The sequence below is a fragment of the Staurois parvus genome, unplaced genomic scaffold, assembly GCF_062004578.1.
Source record: "Staurois parvus isolate SC_StPar_1 unplaced genomic scaffold, SC_StPar_1.0 ptg000377l, whole genome shotgun sequence".
Taxonomy (NCBI): Eukaryota; Metazoa; Chordata; class Amphibia; order Anura; family Ranidae; genus Staurois; species Staurois parvus.
The window spans coordinates 1,577,668-1,601,898 of record NW_028318173.1 but is presented as its reverse complement, the minus strand read 5'-3'; the positions used below and the strand labels follow the sequence as shown (position 1 = coordinate 1,601,898).

The 24,231-nt window shown below is 40.4% G+C and overlaps 1 protein-coding gene across 1 annotated transcript in view; it reads left to right on the top strand.

Annotated features, from left to right (window-relative positions):
* The window catches only part of PAPPA (pappalysin 1), a 396,585-nt gene that overhangs the window by 269,745 nt on the left and 102,609 nt on the right, over window positions 1–24,231 (top strand). The gene's annotated exons all lie outside the window — the stretch shown is intronic.

Below are 24,231 nucleotides of genomic sequence, written 5' to 3'. Positions count from 1 at the left end.
ACCACCCAACAAAAACACTGCCCCCCCCCAAAAACAAATATGTGCACGTACTACCCCATTAAAAAAATCACAAGTACATAAATACCTGTTGATTAAATACCTGTTCCAACTCAAATCGTCAATCAATAAATAAAAAAAATAAATAATTTTTTTTTAATGCATTGACCACCCATCAATAAAACACCTCAAATATTCAATATAAATAAGGGGATTCTAAGGGCTCAAATAATCAATATAAATATATGAATTTTACAGACCTTGGGATAACACTGTCACAAAATAAATTTTCCATAATCAATAATCACCAATAAAAAATAAAAATAAATACATTTTATTATTTCATATCATAGACCACCCAACAAAAACACTGCCCCCCCCCAAAAAACAAATATGTGCACGTACTACCCCATTAAAAAAATCACAAGTACATAAATACCTGTTGATTAAATACCTGTTCCAACTCAAATCATCAATCAATAAGAAAAATAAATATTTTTTTTTAAATTCATAGACCACCCATCAATAAAACATCTCAAATATTCAATATAAATAAGGGAATTCTAATGGCTCAAATAATCAATAAAAATAAATTAATTCTACAGACCTTGGGATAACACCGTCACAAAATAAATTTTTCATAAGCAATAATCACCATTAAATAATACAAATAAATACTTTTTATTATTTCATATCATGCAAGTACCTAAATACCTGTTGATAAAATCCCTGTTCCAGCTCAAATCATCAAGAACTATTTAATAATCCAGTAACCTTTAAAATGTTCTTAGTGCTATTAAATCACTTCATTTTTTATGTATCAGTTATATTCCCACCTCAAATAATCAATATTATTATTATACAGTATTTATATAGCGCCAACAATATAAATAATGGAAGGAATTCTATGGGCCTTGGACTAACACTGGCACAAAATCATTTTTTATTACCAATAAATAATAAAAATAAATACATTTTATTAATTCATAGACCACCCGACAATAAAACACCTGTCCCACCTCAAATATTCAATATAAATAAGAGAATTCTAAGGCTCAAATAATCATTATAAATACATGAATTCTACAGACCTTGGGATAACACTGTCACAAAATAATTTTTTTATAAATAAATAAATGATCACCAATAAATAACAAAAATAAATACTTTTTATTATTTCATATCATAGGCCACCCAACAAACCCCCCCCCCCCCAAAAAAAAAATGTGCAAGTATATAAATACCTGTTAATAAAACACCTGTCCCACCTCAAATAATCAGCATAAATAAGGGAATTCTATAGATCTTAGACAAACACTTTCACAAAATAAATTTTCCATTATCGATAATCACCAATACATAATAAAAATAAATACATTTTATTGTTTCATATCATAGACCGCCCAACAATTGTTCCCCCCCTCAAAAAAAAAAAAAGTGCAAGTACATAAGTACCTGTTTTTTGTAAAATACTTGTTCGACCTCAAATATTTATTGTAAGGGAATTTTATGGGCTCAAATAATCAATATAAATAAGGAAATTCTATGGGCCTTGGACTAACACTAGCAAAAAAAAAAATTTCCATAATCAATAATCACCAATAAATAATAAAAAGAAATAAATGTTATTGTTTCATATTATAGACCACCCAACAATATCCCCCCCCCAAAAAAAAAAAGACTGTGCAAGTACATAAATACCTGTTGATAAAATACTTGTCCAACCTCAATTATTTAATATAAACAAGTGAATTCTATAGACCTTGGACTATCATTGTCACACAAATATTTTTATTAATCAATAATCACCAATAAATAATACAATAAATACATTTTGTTATTTCATATCATAGACCACCCAACAATAACCCCCCCCCCCCCCAAAAAAAAAAAGAAAAAAAAAATCAATATAAATAAGGTAATTCTAATTATTTAATAATCCAATAACCATTAAAATGTTCTCATTACTGTCAAATCACTTCATTCTTTATATATCAATTATATTCCCACCTCGAATAATCAATATAAATAATGGAAGGAATTTTATGGGCCTTGGACTAACACTGGCACAAAATACATTTTTATTACTCAATAATTAACAATAAATAATAAAAAATAAATACATTTTATTAATTCATAGACCACCCAACAATAAAACACCTGTCCCACCTCAAATAATCAATATAAATAATGGAAGGAATTCTATGGGCCTTGGACTAACACTGGCATAAAATAAATTTTTATTACTCAATAATTAACAATAAATAATAAAAAATAAATACATTTTATTAATTCATAGACCACCCAACAATAAAACACCTGTCCCACCTCAAATAATCAATATAAATAATGGAAGGAATTCTATGGGCCTTGGACTAACACTGTTATGAAAAAAATTTCATTAATCAGTAATCACAAATAAATAATAAAAATAAATGCATTTTAATAATTTATATCATAGATGACAAACCAATGAAAATATAGGAAGTACAGAAATAACAGTTGATAAAATACCTGTTAAAAATATATATTATTATTATTATTATTATTATACAGTATTTATAAAGCGCCAATAGTTCGCTCAGCGCTGTACATTACAAAGGGGGACAGAACATGTGACAGAACAATACCAATACAATGCAAAACATGAGGGATCGAGGGCCCTGCTCTTTCAAGCTTACAATCTAGGAGGGAGGGGATGGTGGCACAGGAGGAGATAGCTGTGGGGGATGGAGTGGTAGGAAGAGTGGAGGAGGTCGGCAAGTTAGCAGGGGGCGGGGTAGGCTTCCCTGAAGAGATGGGTTTTCAGGGTGCGCCTAAAGGAGAGGAGAGTAGGTGATAATCTGATGGGTTGGGGCAGGGAGTTCCAGAGGATGGGTGACACCCTGGAGAAGTCCTGGAGGCGGGCATGGGAGGAGGAGACCAGGGAACTAGAGAGAAGGAGGTCTTGTGAGGAGCAGAGTGTGCGTGCTGGGCGGTATATATACCTGTTATTTTATTTTAGGGCAGCACAGTGGCTAAATGGTTATCACTTCCGCCTGGCAGTACTAGGGTCGTAGGTTCAAATCCCAACCACGGCACCACCTACCTGGAGTTTGCATGTTCTCCCTGTGCCTGCGTGGGTTTCCTCCATGTACTCTGGTTTCCTCCCACACTCCAAAGACATGCTGGTAGGTGAATTGGCTCCTGTCTAAATTGGCCCTAATATGTGTATGTATGAATGTGAGTTAGGGACCTTAGATTGTATGCTCCTCGGGGGCGGGGATTGATGTGAATGTACAATATATATGTAAAGTGCTTTGCAAATTGATGGCGCTATAAATAAATAATTTTATGCACACGTCTAAAAAATTTTCTAACATCTGTTCATAATATCAGTTGGATCAATACTTAAAAACTTTTTAAAATAGTCTCATAACTCTTATTAGCCATAATGGACACTTTGTTGTTTTCATGGGATTTTTTTATATATATATACTGTATATATATATATATATATATATATTATTTTTTGGGTTTTTTCGTAACATTGCATGAATAAAATACAACAAATGAAAAATAAATTTACATTATTATTTAAAAAATTGTGTAATTTACCAGAAATTAAATTTTATTGTAATTATAAACATGCCAACATTTTTATATTGTAGAAAAATATATTTTATTAAAAATGTACATTGCACCAGAAATATGATTTTAGTGTAATTAAAAACAGGACAACATTTTCATATTATAGAGAATTGTATTTAAAAAAAATTCTATATGGTACCAAAAATTTAATTTTAGTGTAGTTCTGAAAAGGAGATTTTTATATTGTCTAAAATTATATTTTAGAAAAATGTTTTAATGTACCAGAAATGTAATTTGAGTGTAATTATAAACAAGACGAATATTTTATGGTATATAAAATTATATTTTTATAAAAATGTAATATTGTACCAGAAATGTAATTTTAGTGCAATTCTAAACAGGACAACATTTTTATATTATAAACAATTAAATCTTTGTAAAATTATTAGATGATACTAGAAATGTAATTTTAGTATAATTATAAACAGGAAATATTATGGAATAAAAATTGAGCGTAAAATTTACAGTATTTCTAACTATTTTAAAACTATCACTGATCAAAACAAATTTTTTTTTAAAACATATTTGCTTGTCATACAAAATAGAATAGAAACATAGAAGAGTGACAGCAGAAAATAGACTAATTGACCCATCAGGTCTGCACCATTTTTTTTATTTTAGATCTGTATTTTTCCCACGCATGTTTGAATCCACTACAGTCTGCAAGACAATATTACCAGAAGAATGTCGTGTTTTTTCCAAAAAAAAAAAACAAAAAAAACGAAAATTATTACTTTGGTATTATAAATAATAAAAAAGGTATTGCCAAATCAATAGGCCAATAGCCGAAGAGTAAAAATTTTTCTGGTCCTTAAGGGCTCCATAAAATGACTACTTTATTGCTTCCTATACCTCGATTATCTTTTTCAGAAGCTTGTAATTCTGAAATTATTCCTGTAGTCATACCGCTCCCTAGAATCTTGCTGGGAGCTGTAAAGCGGCTCCAAAGAAAACCCTGAGGGTAGAAGTTATGCAGTCTGCAATTCCATTGTGGAAAATGAGAGAATTCTCGCACAACTCTTGTGATGTATTGACTCATTGCTCATCTCCGGAAGAGACCTGGGTGGTGGGGGCAGGAATTTCTCGGATTCAGGTGATACATTCTGTAATATAATTCTCCGTGTTCAGTAGCCCTGCGCCTGATGCTTAGACAGCTTTATCGGCCATCGGAGAGAGATCTGTCAGTTCTCTTTTTCGAGGGAAAGTTTTTACTTTTACGATAACTTGTAACAATACAAAATTGGGAAACAGAGAAAATAGGACCAGGAGCCTCCTGAGATGCCTCCTGAGATGTTGGACAGCTCCCTGTCTGATCCTTTGGACCTTCTTGCCTTGTCTCTTTTTTCTGGTGAACCTTGAACTCTTTGCTCCTCCCAAGAAATTCATGATTTAAACCATGTCTCTGCACTTCCTGTTTGCTAGATTATTGTGGTCTCTCCAGCTGATAACTTACTCCTTTACGTATCTGTAGCTGTCCTTATCTCCACTGCCGCTTGTGGCTGACCTTTCCGCTTGATCCCAACCTGCAATCACTTGTTCCCAGCCTTTAGTTTGTTCCTTGACTACATTTCCGCTTGATCCCAACCTGCAACCACTTGTTACCAACCTTTGGCTTGTTCCTTGACTATGTTTCTGCTTGATCCCAACCTGCAACCACTTGTTACCAACCTTTGGCTTGTTCCTTGACTATGCTTCTGCTTGATCCCAACCTGCAACCACTTGTTACCAACCTTTGGCTTGTTCCTCGACTACATTTCCACTTGATCCCAACCTGCAATCACTTGTTATCAGCCTTTAGTTTGTTCATTGACTATGCTTCTGCTTGATCCCAACCTGCAACCACTTGTTACCAAGTTTTGGCTTGTTCCCCGATTATGTTTCTGCTTGATCCCAACCTGCAACCACTTGTTTCCAACCTTTGCTTTGTTCTTTAACTACGTTTCTGCTTGATCCCAACCTGCAACCATTTGTTACCGACCTTTGGATTGTTCCTCGACTACGCTTCTGCTTGATCCCAACCTGCAACCACTTGTTTCCAACCTTTGCTTTGTTCCTTAACTACGTTTCTGCTTGATCCCAACCTGTAACCACTTGTTACCGACCTTTGGATTGTTCCTCGACTACGCTTCTGCTCGATCCCAACCTGCAACCACTTGTTACCAACCTTTGGCTTGTTCCTTGACTACGTTTCTGCTTGATCCCAACCTGAAACCACTTGTTATCAACCTTCGCTTGTTCCTTGACTACGTTTCTGCTTGATCTCAACCTGCAACCACTGTTACCAACCTTTGGATTGTTCCTCGACTACGCTTCTGCTCGATCCCAACCTGCAACCACTTGTTACCAACCTTTGGCTTGTTCCTCGACTACGTTTCTGCTTGATCCCAACCTGAAACCACTACTTACCAACCTTTGCTTGTTCCTTGACTATGCTTCTGCTTGATCCCAACCTGCAACCACTTGTTACCAACCTTTGGCTTGTTCCTCGACTACATTTCCACTTGATCCCAACCTGCAATCACTTGTTACCAGCCTTTAGTTTGTTCATTGACTACGCTTCTGCTTGATCCCAACCTGCAACCACTTGTTACCAAGTTTTGGCTTGTTCCCCGATTATGTTTCTGCTTGATCCCAACCTGCAACCACTTGTTTCCGACCTTTGCCTTGTTCCTTGACTAAGCTTCTGCTTGATCCCAACCTGCAATCACTTGTTACCAGCCTTTAGTTTGTTCATTGACTACGCTTCTGCTTGATCCCAACCTGCAACCACTTATTACCAAGTTTTGGCTTGTTCCCCGATTATGTTTCTGCTTGATCCCAACCTGCAACCACTTTTTACCGACCTTTGCTTGTTCCTTGACTATGCTTCTGCTTGATTCTAACCTGCGACCACTTGTTACCAACCTTTGGCTTGTTCCTTGACTACGTTTCTGCTTGATCCCAACCTGAAACCACTTGTTACCAACCTTCGCTTGTTCCTTGACTACGTTTCTGCTTGATCTCAACCTGCAACCACTTGTTACCAAACTTTGGATTGTTCCTCGACTACGCTTCTGCTCGATCCCAACCTGCAACCACTTGTTACCAACCTTTGGCTTGTTCCTCGACTACGTTTCTGCTTGATCCCAACCTGCAACCACTTGTTACCAAGTTTTGGCTTGTTCCCCGATTATGTTTCTGCTTGATCCCAACCTGCAACCACTTGTTTCCAACCTTTGCTTTGTTCCTTAACTACGTTTCTGCTTGATCCCAACCTGCAACCACTTGTTACCGACCTTTGGATTGTTCCTCGACTACGCTTCTGCTTGATCCCAACCTGCAACCACTTGTTTCCAACCTTTGCTTTGTTCCTTAACTACGTTTCTGCTTGATCCCAACCTGTAACCACTTGTTACCGACCTTTGGATTGTTCCTCGACTACGCTTCTGCTCGATCCCAACCTGCAACCACTTGTTACCAACCTTTGGCTTGTTCCTTGACTACGTTTCTGCTTGATCCCAACCTGAAACCACTTGTTACCAACCTTCGCTTGTTCCTTGACTACGTTTCTGCTTGATCTCAACCTGCAACCACTGTTACCAACCTTTGGATTGTTCCTCGACTACGCTTCTGCTCGATCCCAACCTGCAACCACTTGTTACCAACCTTTGGCTTGTTCCTCGACTACGTTTCTGCTTGATCCCAACCTGAAACCACTACTTACCAACCTTTGTTTGTTCCTTGACTATGCTTCTGCTTGATCCCAACCTGCAACCACTTGTTACCAACCTTTGGCTTGTTCCTCGACTACATTTCCACTTGATCCCAACCTGCAATCACTTGTTACCAGCCTTTAGTTTGTTCATTGACTACGCTTCTGCTTGATCCCAACCTGCAACCACTTGTTACCAAGTTTTGGCTTGTTCCCCGATTATGTTTCTGCTTGATCCCAACCTGCAACCACTTGTTTCCGACCTTTGCCTTGTTCCTTGACTAAGCTTCTGCTTGATCCCAACCTGCAACCACTTGTTACCAAGTTTTGGCTTGTTCCCCGATTATGTTTCTGCTTGATCCCAACCTGCAACCACTTGTTTCCGACCTTTGCCTTGTTCCTTGAATAAGCTTCTGCTTGATCCCAACCTGCAACCACTTGTTACCAAGTTTTGGCTTGTTCCCCGACTATGTTTCTGCTTGATCCCAACCTGAAACCACTTGTTACCAACCTTTGGCTTGTTCCTTGACTACGTTTCTGCTTGATCCCAACCTGAAACCACTTGTTACCAACCTTCGCTTGTTCCTTGACTACGTTTCTGCTTGATCTCAACCTGCAACCACTTGTTACCAACCTTTGGATTGTTCCTCGACTACGCTTCTGCTCGATCCCAACCTGCAACCACTTGTTACCAACCTTTGGCTTGTTCCTCGACTACGTTTCTGCTTGATCCCAACCTGAAACCACTACTTACCAACCTTTGCTTGTTCCTTGACTATGCTTCTGCTTGATCCCAACCTGTGACCACTTGTTACCAACTTTTAGTTTGTTCCTCGACTACATTTCTGCTTGATCCCAACCTGCAACCACCCAGAAATGTTGGATGCTGAAGAGATTATACAAAGGCTTGTGGGCTGGAATGGAGAAAGGGCAGAAGGCATTGACCACCAGGAAGGACCCCTGTGCCTTTTCTGGAGTAACAAAGGGTCAGAGGACCAGAGCACAGCCTGGGGTAAAGGAACTTAGCATCCAACACCCCAGAAATGTTGGATGCTCATGAGGCTTTAAAAGGCTTCAGGGCTGGAATGGAGAAAAGGCAGGAGACATAGACCACCAACATGGACCCCTATGTCCTTGCCGTAGTAACAAAGGGGCCAGAGGACCGAATCACAGTTTTGGGTAAGAAAAGCTGGCATCCAATACCCCCAGAATTGATGGATACTGAAGAGGCTTACAAGGATTTCAGGGCTGGAATAGAGGAAAGGCAAGAGACATAGACCACCACCAAGGGCAACCACACACTCTGGGGTAAGGTAAGCTGGCATCCAAAACCCCAGAATTGTTGGATGCCGAAGAGGCTTACAAAGGCTTCAGGGCTGGAATTGAGGAAAGGCAGAAGACACAGGCCACCAGTCATGTAAATATAAAGGCTCTTCTATTAAAGTGATTGCAGTTGGGAAACTCAATCTCTGGAATAGAAGAGAACAGAACCACAGCCTGGGGTAAGGGAATCTGGCATCCAATGATCCTGGCATTGTTGGATGCCAGAAAGGCTTACAAAGACTTCAGGGCTAGAATGGAAGAAAGGCAGGAGACATAGATCACCAGCAAAGACTCCATGTGTCCTGGCTGTAATATCATAGGGGTCAGAGAACAGAACCACAGCCTGTGGTAAGGGAAGCTGACATCTAGCCACCCAAGAACTGTTGAATGCTGAAGAGGCTTACAGAGACTTCAAGGGTGGAATGGAGGAAAGGCATTAGAAAGGAGACATAGACCATCAGCAGAGACCGCCACGTCCTTGCTGTAGCAACATACAGGCCAGAGAACAGAACCCTATCCTGGAGTAATGGAAGATGGCATCGATATCCCCGGAATTGTTGGATGCCAAAGAGGCTTACAGAGACTTCAAGGCTGGAAGGGAAGAAAGGCAGGAAACATAGACAACCAGCAAAGATCCCTATGTCCTGGCTGTAGTAACATACGAGTCAGAGAACAGAACTACAGCCTGTGGTAAGGGAAGCTGACATCCAGCCACCCCAGAATTACTGAATGCCGAAGAGGCTTACAAAGACTTCAAGTCTGGAAGTGAACAAAGGCAGGAAACAGAGACCACCAGCAAGGACCCCCATGTCCTTGCTGTAGTAACATACAGGCCAGAGAACAGAACCACAACCTGAAGTAAGGGAAGATGGAATCCAACATCCCCGGAATTGTTGGATACTAAAAAACTTACAAAGACTTCAAGTCTGGAAGTGAACAAAGGCAGGAGACATAGACCACCAACAAGGACTCCCATGTCCTTGCTGTAGTAACATACAGGCCAGAGGACAGAACCACAACCTGAAGTAAGGGAAGATGGAATCCAACATCCCCGGAATTATTGAATGCCGAAGAGGCTTACAAAGACTTCAAGTCTGGAAGGGAAGAAAGTCGGGACACATAGACCACCAGCAAGGACCCTTATGTCCTTGCTGTAGTAACATACAGGCTAGAGAACAGATCCACAACCTGGAGTAATGGAAGATGGAATCTTTCATCCCCGGAATTGTTGGATGTCGAAGAGGCTTACAAAGGCTTCAGGACTGGAAAGGAGGAGAGACAGAAGACACAGGCCACCAGTTAGGTAAGTATAGGTTCTTATTTTTACAAGGATTGCAGTTAGGAAACTCTTACCAGCCACATCCTGTATCTACAGATCAAGAAAAGCTTAGATAATTCTGGGTCCAAGCTTAGATAAATTTGGATCCAATCAATTTCAGGTTTGATGAAATTGTGAGTAGTGAAGCCAAATCATCTGTTTCCCATCATCTGGAGATGTTAATGGAGAATGCACATTAGTATTAGCAGCCAATGTTTGCACGTTCTGCTGATTTTAATATTTAGTAGTTTGGAGTAGTAGAGGGATTTCAAACAGGATACGCGTTTCAACACTTTCATATTTTTCAGCCAGACGATTATCTTTCCCTCTTCCTTTCAGGCCTGCTGTTCAGTTGCTGCTAAAATGGCAGCATCCTTAGTGTTGTCTTTTCACACCTATGATGCAATCTATTCAATGACAGCTTTTCGGACTAGCAGCGGCAAGGGCTGGCAGGTTATGCCTTGTGGTGGTACTTGTCCGCAGTGTGGCTGTTAGCTATGAGGGTTTCGAATTTATATGGAGAATTGCCTTGTGAGAACATTTGCATACTTTGGGTACTGGCCAGGAATGGTCCCGTAAAACAGATCTCCAGCCAAAGATGACAAAAAAAGGTAACGAATAGACCATTAAAAGATAAAATAACAAAACCAGCTTTTGATGTAAACTTTGCCTTCAATCCAGAAATTGGAAAATCTCATTGTGGATTAAAAAAAAAAAAAATAAATCTTCAGTCTGTTGGCCAGTATCACATTCAACTCACTTTTTTCCGAGCCCGGGTCGCCCTTGACAAGCCCGTAGCTTGTAATTGGACAGTACAAGGAGAAGCAGCACAGTTGTTTGCTCATCTCTGTAGGAATACAGAAAAGAGTGAACCGAAACAGAGTAAAAGAGTCCAAGATCATTTTGGTAACATTTTCATACATAAACAGTTCAGGGAGCCCTGATGAAGGGGGAATGGGGTTGCCTCCAAAATGAGTTTTTTTTTTACAACAATTTAAATTATCCTGGACTCTTTCATCTGGTTTTGGTGCTCCTTTATGTATTTCTGTGTTTTGAGCTAATGTTGAGTGTCCATCGAAGGTAGCCTTGGACTCTTTCAACCGGTTTGGTCTGGTGTTCTTTTCTGCATTATTGTGGTTTGAGCCTTGATAAAGGTGGTGTTGTCCCCGAAACCTGTTGACTGTTTTTATATGACTTTTTTTACCAACAGCTGACACTCCTTTCTGTATTTTGATGGTTTGAGCTACTGTTGAGTGTCCATCGAAGAAAGCCTTGGACTCTTTCAACCAGTTTGGTCTGGTGTTTTTTTCTGTATTTCTGTGGTTTGAGCTACCATTGGATGCCCGTCAGGTGAAGCTTTGTTGTCGTTAAAAAAAGAAAATTGAACACATTCGGGGGCAACACCACTCCTGCTTCATCAGGCCTCAACACAGAATAAAACTTAGATGGACAGTGACCTCACAGATCTATGTTAGAACTGGTATTCTCCCATGGAGTAGCAACTTGACAATAGTTACTAAGCATCAATGGAACTCCATCCAAGTTTTACGTGGCCCAAAACCTTAATAAAGGTGGTGTTGTCCCCGAAACCTGTTGACTGTTTTTATATGACTTTTTTTTTTACTAACAATTAAAATTATCCTTTCATCTGGTTTTGGTTTGGTGCTCTTTTATGTATTTCTGTGGCTTGAGCTAATGTTGAGTGTCCATCGAAGGAAGCCTTGGACTCTTTCAAGCAGTTTGGTCTGGTGTTCTTTTCTGTAATTCTGTGGTTTGAGCTACCATTGGATGCCCATCAGGTGAAGCTTTGTTGTCATCAAAAAAAGAGAACGCGTTCAGGGGCAACTCCACTTTTGCTTCATCAGGCCTCAACACAGAATAAAACTTAGATGGACAGTGACCTCACAGATCTATGTTAGAATTGGTATTCTCCTATGGAGTAGCAACTTCACAGCAGTTGCTGAGCAGCAATGGAATTCCATTCAAGTTTTATGTTGTCTTAAGTAGAGATGAGCGAAGTATTGAAAAATTCGATTCGGCTGATTCGGCGAATTCCAGTATGAAATTCGATTCGATGCGAATTTCTTCGCTACGAAGATGGCTTATAAAAAGGGTTTCTAGGCTTCAGAGAGCCTTTAAATTAGTGCAGAACACTGTACCTTTAATTTAAATGCCCTTGGAGATCAGGAAGGAGAAGGAGAAGGATGAGAAGAAGGAGAAGGATGAGAAGAAGGAGAAGGAGAAGGATGAGAAGATGGAGAAGGAGAAGGATGAGAAGGAGAAGGAGAAGGATGAGAAGAAGGAGAAGAATGAGAAGAAGGAGAAGGATGAGAAGAAGGAGAAGGATGAGGAGAAGGAGAAGGATGAGAAGAAGGAGAAGGATGAGAAGAAGGAGAAGGAGAAGGATGAGAAGAAAGAGAAGGAGAAGGATGAGAAGAAAGAGAAGGAGAAGGATGAGAAGAAGGAGAAGGATGAGAAGAAGGAGAAGGAGAAGCAGAAGGAGAAGGATGAGAAGAAGGAAAAGGAGAAGGATGAGAAGATGGAGAAGGAGAAGGATGAGAAGAAGGAGAAGGAGAAGGATGAGAAGAAGGAGAAGGAGAAGGATGAGAAGAAGGAGAAGGATGAGAAGAAGGAGAAGGATGAGAAGAAGGATGAGAAGAAGGATGAGAAGAAGAAGGATGAGAAGAAGGAGAAGGATGAGAAGAAGGAGAAGGATGAGAAGAAGGAGAAGGATGAGAAGAAGGACAGTTCTGTGACAGTTTCTGTCTATTTCTGACAGTTCTGGGACATTCACTCCATACAGCGGTTTCAACCGCTGTATGGAGGGAATGTCCCAGAACTGTCAGAAATAGACTATTTCTGACAGTTCTGGGACATTCACTCCATACAGCGGTTGAAACCGCTGTATGGAGGGAATGTCATAGAACTGTCAGAAATAGACTATTTCTAACAGTTCTGGGACATTCCTTCCATACAGCGGTTGAAACATTGTATCTATTTGTTTCCATAAATGGATCCATTTATGGAAACAAATAGATACAATGTTTCAACCGCTGTATGGAAGGAATGTCCCAGAACTGTCATAAATAGTCTATTTCTGACAGTTCTGGGACATTCACTCCATACAGCGGTTCAAACATTGTATCTATTTTTTTCCATAAATGACATTCTGCATATACACTTAGAGGAGCGCTGCAGATACACTTTTTGCCTACTTCTTCTTCTTCATCCTCATCCTCTTCTTCTTCTTATAAGGATGAGGATGAAGAAGAAGAAGAAGAAGAAGAAGTAGGATGAAAATAAGATTAATTCCAAGCCGGCAAAATGTGTATCTGCAGCGCTCCTCTAAGTGTATTTGCAGAATGTCATTTATGGAAAAAAATAGATACAATGTTTCAACCGCTGTATGGAGTGAATGTCCCAGAACTGTCATAAATAGTCTATTTCTGACAGTTATGGGACATTCCCTCCATACAGCGGTTTCCGGCAAAAAGTGTATGTGCAGAGTTCCTCTATTCTGCAGATACACTTAGAGGAGCTCTGCAGATACACTTAGAGGAGCTCTGCACATACACTTTTTGCCGGCTTGGAATTATTCTTATTTTCATCCTACTTCTTCTTCTTCTTCTTCATCCTCATCCTCTTCTTCTTCTGAGGATGAGGATGAGGATGAAGAAGAAGAAGAAGAAGTAGGATGAAAATAAGAATAATTCCAAGCCGGCAAAAAGTGTATGTGCAGAGCTCCTCTAAGTGTATCTGCAGAGCTCCTCTAAGTGTATCTGCAGAATAGAGGAACTCTGCACATACACTTTTTGCCGGCTTGGAATTATTCTTCTTTTCATCCTACTTCTTCTTCTTCTTCTTCTTCTTCATCCTCATCCTCAGAAGAAGAGGATGAGGATGAGGATGAAGAAGAAGAAGAAGAAGAAGAGGAAGTAGGATGAAAAGAAGAAGAATTCCAAGCCGGCAAAAAGTGTATGTGCAGAGTTCCTCTATTTCTGACAGTTCTCTGACAGCTTCTTCACATGTACAGCGGTTGAAACATCTGTATCCTAAATGGAAACTAATAGATACAATGTTTCAACCGCTAAACATGTGTTCCTTCTGTCAGAGAACTGTCAGAAATAGCGGAGCTCACTGCAGGGACACTTTTGCCGGCTGATCGGGAAATGTTCGATTCGCGCACCCGAAGTAGGCAAAATTTCGGATTCGACGCGAATCGAATATTTACTGAAATTCAACTCGAATTCCGGTTCGCTTGGTTCGATTCGCTCATCTCTAGTCTTAAGCCTTGATAAAGGTTGTGTGTTGTCCCTGAAACCTGTTGACTGTTTTTATATGACTTTTTTTTACCAACAGTTGACATTCCTTTTTGTATTTCGATGACTTAAGCTTCTGTTGGGTCCCCATCGGGGGACGCCTTTCTGTGACTAAAAACAGCCAATGCATGGGAAAAGGGGGGAAACACCACTCCCCCTTCATCACAGAATAAAACTTGGATGGATAAAAACCTCACAGATCTATTTTAGGACCTGCATTCTCCACATGGAGTATCAATTTAACAGCAGTTGCTGAGCAGCAATGGAACTCCATCCAAGTTTTACGTGGCCCTAAGCCTTAATAAAGGTGGTGTTGTCCCCGAAACCTGTTGACTGTTTAATATAAGACTTTTTTTTTTACCAACCATTAAAATGATCCTTTCATCTGGTTTTGGTTTGGTGCTCGTTTATGTATTTCTGTGGTTTGAGCTAACGTTGAATGTCCATCGGAGGAAGCCTTGGACTCTTTCAAGCGGTTTGGTCTGGTGTTCTATTCTGTATTTCTGTGGTTTGAGCTACCATTGGATGCCCATCAGGTGAAGCTTTGTTGTCATAAAAAAAAAGAGAACACGTTTCGGGGGCAACTCCACTTTTGCTTCATCAAGCCTCAACACAGAATAAAACTTAGATGGACAGTGACCTCACAGATCTATGTTAGAACTGGTATTCTCCATATGGAGTAGCAACTTGACAGCAGTTGCTGAGCAGCAGTGGAACTCCGTCCAAGTTTTATGTTGTCTTAAGCCTTGATAAAGGTTGTGTTGTCCCCGAAACCTGTTGACTGTTTTTATGTGACTTTTTTACCAACAGAAGACACTCCTTTCTGTATTTCGATGGTGTGAGCTACTGTTGGGTCCCCATCAAAGGAAGCCTTGGACTCTTTCAACCGGTTTGGTCTGGTGTTCTTTTTTTGTATTTCTGCGTTTGAGCTACTATTGGATGCCCATCAGGTGACGCTTTGTTGTCATTAAAAAAAAGAGAACGCGTTCGGGGCAACTCCACTTTTGCTTTATCAGTCCTCAACACAGAATAAAACTTAGAAGGACAGTGACCTCACAGATCTATGTTAGAACGGGTATTCTCCCATGGAGTAGCAACTTGACAACAGTTGCTAAGCAGCAATGGAACTGCATCCAAGTTTTATGTTGTCTTAAGCCTTGATAAAGGTGATGTTGCCCCCAAAACCTGTTGACTGCTGTTTTTATATGACTTTTTTTATCAACAGTTGACACTCCTTTCTGTATTTTGATGGTTTGAGCTACTAGTGGGTGCCCATCAAGGGAAGCCTTGCTGTGACTAAACTCCATCCAAGTTTTATGTGGAATTGAGCTCTGATCAAGGTGGTGTTGCCCCTGAAACCCATTAAATGTTTTTATATACTTTTTTTTACCAACAATTGTCACTTCTTTCTGTATTTTGATGGCTTGTGCTACAGTTGGCTGCCCATTAAAGGAACCTTGCTGTGGCTAAAAACGGCCCTTTCATCAGGGCCCAGCACAGAATAAAGCTTGGATGGACAGAAACCTCACAGATCTATATTAGAACCGGTGTTCTCCATATGGTGTAGCAACTTGACAGCACTTGAGGAGCAGCAATGGAACTTCATCCAAGTTTTATGTTGTCCTAAACCTTAATAAAGGTGGTTTTGTCCCCGAAACCTGTTGACTTTTTTTATATAAATTTTTTTTACCAACAGTTGACACTCCTTTCTGTATTTCAATGGTTTGAGCTCCCTCACAGATCTATATTAGAACCTGCATTCTCCATATGGAGTAGCAACTTGACAGCACTTGCTAAGCAGAAATGGAGCTCCATCCAAGTTTTATGTTACGTTGAGCCCTCATGAAGGTGGTGTTGCCCCCGAAATCCGTTGGCTATTTTTTATATGACTTTTTTTACTAACAGTTGTCGCTTCTTTTTGTGTTTTGATGGTTTGAGCTACTGTTGGATACCTACCTAGGGAAGCCTTGCTGCAAGGGAGAGCTATTGAGCTTCTTTGAAGTTTTCCTTCATATGACTGCACATGCAAGTCTAATAGTTCCCAGTGCCTCTTCGAGTATGTTGTCCTAGCTCAGGGATGTCAAACTAGTGGCCCTCCAGCTGTTGCAAAACTACAAGTCCCATCATGCCTCTACCGTTGGGAGTCATGCTTGTAACTGTCAATCTTGCAATGCCTTATGGGACTTGTAGTTTGGCAACAGCTGGAGGGCCACCAGTTTGACACCCGTGATGTAGAGTGTTAAGCTCCCCCTGAGGGTTGCGACCAGGGAGGTGCTCTGAGTATCACTATGGATTTGGGACCCCACTGTGAAAATGAACACTAGGCCAAAACACCACTTGATTTTTTCGGCACCTATGCCTTTTGGCCAATACCAGGGTAGTAGTTGGCAACAGCTGGAGGGCCACCAGTTTGACACCCCTGAGCTAGGACAACATACTTGAGGAGGAAAATTTCAGAGACGCTCAATAGCTCTCCCGCACAGCAGGGCTTCCCTAGGTAGGTAGCCAATAGTAGCTTAAACCATCGAAACACAGAAAGAAGCGACAACTGCTAGTAAAAAAGTCATATAAAATTTAGTCAACGGGTTTCGGAGGCAACACCACCTTCATTAGGGCTCAACATGTGTGTTCTAGCTCATCTCTCTTCTCTCCTCCTGTCAGAGGCCTCCTGAGCCCGAAAAATTAAAACAAATGCAGCCACCGCATCTAGGGACTTTATTTAGGGTTTATTTCTCTTACAATTTTAAAATTTGATTATCGGCATATCAACAGCGTATCTCAACCCAAGAACCCAAAATATAATCATTTTTTTGGTGGGGGTTGAGATAATCATAATTAAATTTTAAATTTGTAAGTGCAATCAATATATTTTCCTAATTAATTAATTAATTAAAAAAAAAAAAGTGATTTTCTGTTTAACCCAACATACTCTGTCTTTCTTTTGCCGTATTAGAATACAATACGCGAGTAAAACCGAAGAAAAAAAAAAAATTTGAGATAGCATGTCCAACCTCCGTAAATGACAAATAAAAAAAGAACGGTTTTATTTAATTTTGTAAGGTCGTCAACTCTGAATTGGATAATGTCGAAGTAAAGATTAAGAATCCCCCGGCGTCCACACCTCCCACCCCTCTCGACCCTTTTCCGTCTCTATTGTTGACAGGTACAGTTTGTCTTAGGCCTTGGCTACGTCCTGAGGATAGTTTGTAGACATTAGTGACTGTAAATTAATTAAGATCTTTCGTGTTTTCCTTCAATATTGCTTTAATCAGATAATACTACAACAAGAAGTACATTTACTCAAGTCAGGATGCCCTGGCCTTTCAAGAACACAAAGCTTTTTAGAGAGGGAGGAGGGAAAAAAAAAAAAGAAGGAAAGTAAGATTGATCATCTGTGTTGTAGGACCACATGAGCACGCTAGAAATAGAACCTCAATGAGAAAGTATTTTAATGTATTAAAAAAAAAAAAATAATAAAAAAAAAATATGCCTTGTTTATTAGTAGAATTTAGCCCTTAAAAAATTGGGCAACGTTATATTACTTTCCACGTATGCATGCTTCACTTTCCAAGTTGCAATTTTGTCTTCTTTCTTTTTTTTGACTTTGGACTTCAGGTCAGTGTGTGGAGAGGACAGCTTTTTTTTCATCACCCTGATCTAAAAATTCATTTCCTATAGGGTTCCCAATAAGAGATGTATTAGATAACCTGATTAGCACAGAGTTTTCTTTTTCATTGGTGTCAGTGGGGGGAATAGTTCCCCATCATTGATATCATTTTGAGGAATAGTGCCCCATCATTGGTGTCAGTGGGAGGAATAGTGCCCATCATTGATATCAGTGGGAGGAATAGTGCCCCATCATTGGTGTCAGTGGAAGGAATAGTGCCACATCATTGGTGTCAGTGGGAGGAATAGTGCCTATCATTGGTGTCAGTGGGAGGAATAGTGCCCATCATTGATATCAGTGGGAGGAATAGTGCCCCATCATTGGTTTCAGTGGGAGGAATAGTGCCCCATCATTGGTATCAGTGAGAGGAATAGTTCCCCATCATTGGTGTCAGTGGGAGGAATAGTGCCCATCATTGATATCATTTTGAGGAATAGTGCCCCATCATTGGTGTCAGTGGGAGGAATAGTGCCCATCATTGATATCAGTGGGAGGAATAGTGCCCCATCATTGGTGTCAGTGGAAGGAATAGTGCCACATCATTGGTGTCAGTGGGAGGAATAGTGCCTATCATTGGTGTCAGTGGGAGGAATAGTGCCCATCATTGATATCAGTGGGAGGAATAGTGCCCCATCATTGGTTTCAGTGGGAGGAATAGTGCCCCATCATTGGTATCAGTGAGAGGAATAGTGCCCCATCATTGGTGTCAGTGAGAGAAATAGTGCCCCATCATTGGTATCAGTGAGAGGAAAAGTGCCCCATCATTGGTATCAGTGGGAGGAATAGTGCCACATCATTGGTATCAGTGGGAGGAATAGTGCCCCATCATTGGTGTCAGTGGGAGGAATAGCGCCCCATCATTGGTATCAGTGGGAGGAATAGTGCCCCATCATTGGTGTCAGTGGGAGGAATAGTGCCCATCATTGATATCAGTGGGAGGAATAGTGCCCCATCATTGGTGCCAGTGGAAGGAATAGTGCCCCATCATTGGTATCAGTGGGAGGAATAGTGCCCCATCATTGGTGTCAGTGAGAGGAATAGTGCCCCATCATTGGTATCAGTGGAAGGAATAGTACCCCATCATTGGTATCAGTGGGAGGAATAGTGCCCCATCATTGGTGTCAGTGGGAGGAATAGTGCCCCATCATTGGTGTCAGTGAGAGGAATAGTGCCCCATCATTGGTATCAGTGGGAGGAATAGTGCCCCATCATTGGTGTCAGTGGGAGGAATAGTGCCCCATCATTGGTATCAGTGGGAGGAATAGTACCCTATCATTGGTAACAGTGGAAGGAATAGTGCCCAATCATTGGTGTCAGTGGGAGGCATAGTGCCCCATCATTGGTGTCAGTGGGAGGAATAGTGCCCCATCATTGGTATCAGTGGGAGGAATAGTGCCCCATCATTGGTGTCAGCGGAACGAAAAGTACCCCATCATTGAGTCAGTGGGAAGAAACATGCCCCATTGTTGGTGTCAATGTGTGGAAAAGTGCCCCGAGGGCTGCATAAAAGTAAGCAAAGTTCTGCATCTGACCCATGAGCCACAGTTTGGAGACCACTGCTCTAGGGTGTCTGCTTTAAGGAAGGATATCATATTTGGGGGTTTTAACCTAATCTTCAGGCCTAAAATAATTTTTTAATGTGTGCAAAAAATGCAAATGTAGCTCTGAAAGTAAAAGGTTACACCAAGGTCATGGGTGCGGCTACAGTCATGAGCTTAGTATCATTTTTCCTCAGCTTCCAGTTGTCTGTTGAGTAAAAGTGATCCGGGTGGCTACACAGCTGTCAATCACTATTACTATGGGGAAAAGGGTATCAACATATTCAGGTTAATGGATGATGTTGCAGTTGGATGGTGTGGATATTATATTACATATATTGTTATTGTAGGAGAGGTTGGATTCTCGATGTATTATTGACTGATTGCAGGCATAGAATGTAACGTTTGTATTACATATCAGACGGAGATTTGCCAATGCTGTAGAGTCTAGAGCCGTTTTTTGTGTACAGCAGAATGAACGCAGGTGGGGTGACCAGGAATGTGAGGTATGCGCCGGCGGAGATAAAACAAATTAAGATGACCCATTTGGAAGAATGTTCTTCTGGGGCACGTTGAGGGACTCTAAGGAGCACATCAGGACACAAGAAGATCAAATGTTAACCTTCTTAAAGGCACGCTGAAGTGAAAAATAATTAATTCTGGTGCGGATAATACTTATAATGACAGTATTCAGTATATCAATTACAATTTTATATTTTATTTTCCTTTTTTCGTATTTTTTTCTACATTTATATGTAGCTGTTCAAAATAAGGGGTTTGGGACAAACCATACTGCTGGGGCGGGGGGGTTTAATACCTGGGTCTACAAAGGAATTTGGTGCACACAATGGATTCATGTCCTTGGTAACTATTGAAGAAAAGAATTCAATTAAAGCACTAATTTGTATTTTCTTTATACACGCAGTAGCATTATTCTCCCTCATATTCAAAGTACGGTCCTGAAGAAGCCAAATGCACAGGCGAAACGCGTTGACTGTACTTTGATACATGTGTGTTGTTACATTTTTCATTATACGTAAGGGGGGCTTTGTGCTCAACCTGACTTGTTTTGTTCTTATCTTCTCTTTCGAGGAGTATTTTTGTACTATGGGTCCTATCATGGACATATGACTCTTTTATGTCAATAAATGACTAGATGTATCTTACTGTGTGGTCTCTTACTGTGCCCAAAGAATCCAATGCCTTGCCATACCTAGCAGTTCAGTCCCTTTTTTATTACTTATAATGATAGTGTTCAGTATATCAATTACAATTTTATATTTTACTTTCCTTTTTTCGTATTTTTTTCTACATTTATATGCGGGCCAAGCTGTTCAAAATAAGGGGTTTGGGACAAACCATAATGCTGGGGGGAGGGGGGTTAATATCTGGGTCTACAAAGGAATTTGGTGCATACAATGGATTCACATCCTTTGTAACTATTGAAGAAAATAATTAAATTTGTATTTTCTTTATATATGCAGTAGCGCTATTCTCCCTCATATTCAAGCTACGGTTCTGAAGAAGCCAAATGCACAGGCGAAACGCGTTGACCGTGCTTTGATACATGTGTGTTGTTACTATGAGTGGCATTTTTTATTATACATGAGGAGGGGGGCTTTGTGCTCAACCTAACTTGCTTTGTTCTTATCTTCTCTTTCGAGGAGTATTTTTGTACTATGGGTCCTATCATGGACATATGACTCTTTTATGTCAATAAATGACTAGATGTATCTTACTGTGTGGTCTCTTACTGTGCCCAAAGAATCCAATGCCTTGCCATACCTAGCAGTTCAGTCCCTTTTTTTTTTTTACTTATAATGATAGTGTTCAGTATATCAATTACAATTTTATATTTTACTTTCCTTTTTTCATATTTTTTTCTACATTTATATGCGGGCCAAGCTGTTCAAAATAAGGGGTTTGGGACAAACCATAATGCTGGGGGGAGGGGGGTTAATATCTGGGTCTACAAAGAAATTTGGTGCACACAATGGATTCACATCCTTTGTAACTATTGAAGAAAATAATTAAATTTGTATTTTCTTTATATATGCAGTAGCGCTATTCTCCCTCATATTCAAGCTACGGTCCTGAGGAAGCCAAATGCACAGGCGAAACGCGTTGACCGTACTTTGATACATGTGTGTTGTTACTATGTGCTGCATTTTTTTATTATACATGAGGGGGCTTTGTGCTCAACCTGACTTGTTTTGTTCTTATCTTCTCTTTCGAGGAGTATTTTTGTACTATGGGTCCTATCATGGACATATGACTGTTTTATGTCAATAAATGGTTATATGTATTATACTGTGTGGTCTCTTACTGTGCCCAAAGAATCCAATGCCTTTGCCGTACCTAGCAGGAATGTAAGGTATGCGCCGGCGGAGATAAAACAAATTAAGATGACCCATTTGGAAGAATGTTCTTCTGGAGCACGTTGAGGGACTCTACGGAGCACATGAGGACACAAGAAGATCAAATGTCAACCTTCTTAAAGGCCCGCTGGAGTGAAAAATTATTCATTCTGGTGCGAATAATACTTAGAATGATAGTATTCAGTATATCAATTACAATTTTATATTTTACTTTCCTTTATTCGTATTTTTTTCTACATTTATATGCGGGCCAAGCTGTTCAAAATTAAGGGTTTGGGACAAACCATACTGCTGGGGGGTGGGGGATGGGGGTTAATATCTGGGTCTACAAAGGAATTTGGTGCACACAATGGATTTACGTCCTTTGTAACTATTGAGGAAAATAATTCAATGAAACACTAAGGACCTAGCAGCATTTAGCACCATAAAATAGAGTCGCATTCAACATCATAAACATTTTTCCTCCCTTTCTGTGTTCGGAGACGAGCATTTCGGCGTATTTTACGAGCACACTGAAAGCAATCATATGCATATTTTGTGAGCTGGATTTTCAATACGCTTGTGCGCAGGAGCCAGAAGTACAACTAACAGACCGTGGCACAGACGGTATATTATTTTTAATTTCGCCCATAATTGTACGTGAGAGCGACCAATGAAAGTCGCTGTGCCAATAACTCGGCACCGCGGCAGTAACGCAGATCAGAAGAATCTACCCAAGAGTTATTCTGAGGGCTCAGATCTATTTGAAGAATTTCAATATCTGAGACAATGCGAGCGCATATTTTCTTTCTCTCGGATTGATAGGGATGCGGCATGGAACGTGTTGTTGTTGGAACTCTTCCTGAAGAAACAGACCTAGAAAAAGGGCTTCTTTATTTTTTTGTACAGATGTATATAATCAGTGGAGTGATTGCTTGAGTGTGAAAAAGAAATTCCTTTGTTGTTTTTGTTTAATATTTGAAGTCGAATAACAGGAACCAGTATCTCATCACGGCAACGAGGCCACCGGATTGGAAATATCTGGCACTTGGATGTCAACATTGCATTTTGGTGGACGTGGCATTGTCGGCTAGGTTTATATCTTAAAGCCTGACTCTAGGTTTCATTTCACTTTACATATGTAGCATAAACCCCAAGCTGGCCCCGCTGTTTGTCCCAGATTCTGTTGCCTACTGGGTGCTTGGCAGCAGTTTCTCAGTCTCTTCACCGAATAACCAGGCATACCTTTCTTTCTTGGGTTTACTGGTTGAAGAACTGGGATGGGGGATACGGTGAGCCTTGGAATACCCTAAAACTAGTGGAACTTGAACTTAGGACACTGTCTATGAATGCTCCTTACGTGGTCAGTGGGAAGAATGTTCCTTACATTGGTGGTCAGTGGGAAGAATACTCCTTACATTGGTGGTCAGTGGGAAAAATGTTCCTTACATTGGTGGTCAGTGGGAAAAATGTCCCTTACAATGGTGGCCAGTGGAAAGAATTTTCATTACATTGGTGGCCAGTGGAAAGAATGTTCCTCATATCGGTGGTCAGTGTGAAGAATGCCCCTTACATTGGTGGTCAGTGGGAAGAATGCCCCTTACATTGGTGGTCAGTGGGAAGAATGTCTCTTACATTGGTAATCAGTGGGAAGAAGGCTCCTTACACTGTTGGACAGTGAGAAGAATGTCTCTTTTGTGAGCAGTGGACAGAATGTTCCTCACATCGATGGTCAGTGGGAAGAATGCCTCTTACATTGGTAGTTAGCGGGAAGAATGCCTTTTACATTGATGGTCAGTGGAAAGAATGCCCCTTACATTGGTGGTCAGTGGGAAGAATGCTCCTTACTTTGTGGTCAGTGGGAAAAATGTCCCTTACATTGGTAGTTAGCGGGAAGAATGCCTTTTACATTGATGGTCAGTGGGAAGAATGTCCCTTACATTGGTGGTCAGTGGGAAGAATGCTCCTTACTTTGTGGTCAGTGGGAAGAATGCCCCTTACATTGGTGATCAGTGGGAAGAACGCCCCTTACATTGGTGGTCAGTGGGAAGAATGTCTCTTACATTGGTAATCAGTGGACAGAATGTTCCTTACATCGGTGGTCAGTGGGAAGAATGCCCCTTACATTGGTGGTCAGTGGGAAAAAGCCCCTTACATTGGTAGTAAGCGGGAAGAATGCCTTTTACAATGGTGGCCAGTGGAAAGAATGTTCATTACATTGGTGACCAGTGGAAAGAATGTTCCTCACATCGGTGGTCAGGGTGAAGAATGCCCCTTACATTGGTGGTCAGTGGGAAGAAGGCTCATTACACTGTTGGTCAGTGAGAAGACTGTCTCTTACTTTTGTGAGCAGTGGAGAGAATTTTCCTCACATCGGTGGTCAGTGTGAAG